General features: G+C 56.1%; 1 protein-coding gene across 2 annotated transcripts in view; it reads right to left on the reverse strand.

Moving 5' to 3' along the window:
• Nucleotides 1-2076, reverse strand: part of LOC119320090 (1-aminocyclopropane-1-carboxylate oxidase 1-like) — a 40604-nt gene that overhangs the window by 36271 nt on the left and 2257 nt on the right. The window lies entirely within an intron of this gene.

The raw sequence follows: 2076 nt of genomic DNA on the forward strand, positions 1-2076 counted from the left end.
AAAAAATACAAACTACATATATATTCATATGTATGTTTATATTTAACATGCTACATGTTAGTTGATATAATAATACACAAAAAAGCATTAAAAAATATGTACGGAAAAAAAATCTAACTATGCCGATGGCCTAGCCGTCGGCATAGATCCGACCAGCGTGCCGCGGATCACTGACGTGGCAGATATGCCGACGGCAGCCGTAGACGTGCGAAGAGCAATCCGCGTAGAGGGAAGTGTTCAGATACTTCTCCATCACAAAAACTTATGAAAAATTACCATCAGTCCTATAGCACATGTGCCCACGTTGTGTAAAAAACTCATGATTTTATCGCGCTCCAAGTATTTAATAATATTCACGCTGCATCGTTACCGCAGAACATCTACTACCGTTTCATTGCCGTCCGTGAGGGGGGCCACAACCCGGAGACGCGTGCCGCCTCTTCGGACATGCCACAACACCACCCCGCTTGTATGAGGGCCCGGTACGACGCTCCGGTGGCATTGCTACCCCCCCAGGGCCCCCGTCCCGCCTAACCCTGTAGCGTTTGACCACGGGATCTAGCCCTTTGACTTTGCACGGACGGGCTTTGACCAGTGGACCTCTCCACCCGGTTGTGTTAGGTCGGCCCAGAGGGATACCGGGAAGCAACATCCGGGCCAAACCCACAGCTACATCCACTCCGTGTAGACCCGACGCGTCCGTTTCCCCCCTCCAGGTGCCGGCGGCGGTGGCGTCCGTGAGGGGGGGGGGCACACCCCGGAGACGCGTGCTGGGCGTTTGCAACCGCCTCAACACTTCCAGATTTGTGAGAGGCCGCCTACGCAAGATTTGACGGTATGCTAGCCCCTGGAGGCCGCAGGCCACAGTCGTAGACGAGCGAAGAGCAATCCGCGTAGAGGGAAGTGTTCAGATACTTCGCCGTCACAAAAAATTATCAAAAATTACCATCAGTCCTATAGCACATGTGCCCACGTTGTGTAAAAAACTCATGATTTTATCGCGCTCTAAGTATTTAATAATATTCACGCTGCAGCATTACCGCAGAACGTCTACTACCGTTTCATTGCCGTCCGTGAGGGGGGCCACAACCCGGAGACGCGTGCCGCCTCTTCGGACATGCCATAACACCACCCCGCATGTATGAGGGCCCGGTACGACGCTCCGGTGGCATTGCTACCCCCCCAGGGCCCCCGTCCCGCCTAACCCTGTAGCGTTTGACCACGGGATCTAGCCCTTTGACTTTGCACGGACGGGCTTCGACCAGTGGACCTCTCCACCCGGTTGTGTTAGGTCGGCCCAGAGGAACACCGGGAAGCAACATCCGGGCCAAACCGACAGCTACATCCACTCCGTGTAGACCCGACGCGTCCGTTTCCCCCCTCCAGGTGCCGGCGGCGGCGGCGTCCGTGAGGGGGGGGGCACACCCCGGAGACGCGTGCTGGGCGTTTGCAACCGCCTCAACACTTCCAGATTTGTGAGAGGCCGCCTACGCAAGATTTGACGGTTTGCTAGCCCCCGGAGGCCGCCGGCCACAGTCGTAGACGTGCGAAGAGCAATGCGCGTAGAAGGAAGTGTTCAGATACTTCTCCATCACAAAAAATTATGAAAAAGTACCATCAGTCCTATAGCACATGTGCCCACGTTGTGTAAAAAACTCATGATTTTATCGCGCTCCAAGTATTTAATAATATTCACGCTGCATCGTTACCGCAGAACGTCTACTACCGTTTCATTGCCGTCCGTGAGGGGGGGCCACAACACGGAGACGCGTGCCGCCTCTTCGGACATGCCACAACACCACCCAGCATGTATGAGGGCCCGGTACGATGCTCCGGTGGCATTGCTACCCCCGAGGGCCCCCGTCCCGGCTAACCCTGTAGCGTTTGACCACGGGATCTAGCCCTTTGACTTTGCACGGACGGGCTGTGACCAGTGGACCTCTCCACCCGGTTGTGTCGGGTCGGCTCAGAGGGACACCGGGAAGCAACATCCGGGCCAAACCCACAGCTACATCCACTCCGTGTAGACCCGACGCGTCCGTTTCCCCGTTCCAGGTGCCGGCGGCAGCGCTGTCC

The sequence above is a fragment of the Triticum dicoccoides genome, chromosome 6B (assembly GCF_002162155.2).
Source record: "Triticum dicoccoides isolate Atlit2015 ecotype Zavitan chromosome 6B, WEW_v2.0, whole genome shotgun sequence".
Lineage (NCBI taxonomy): Eukaryota > Viridiplantae > Streptophyta > Magnoliopsida > Poales > Poaceae > Triticum > Triticum dicoccoides.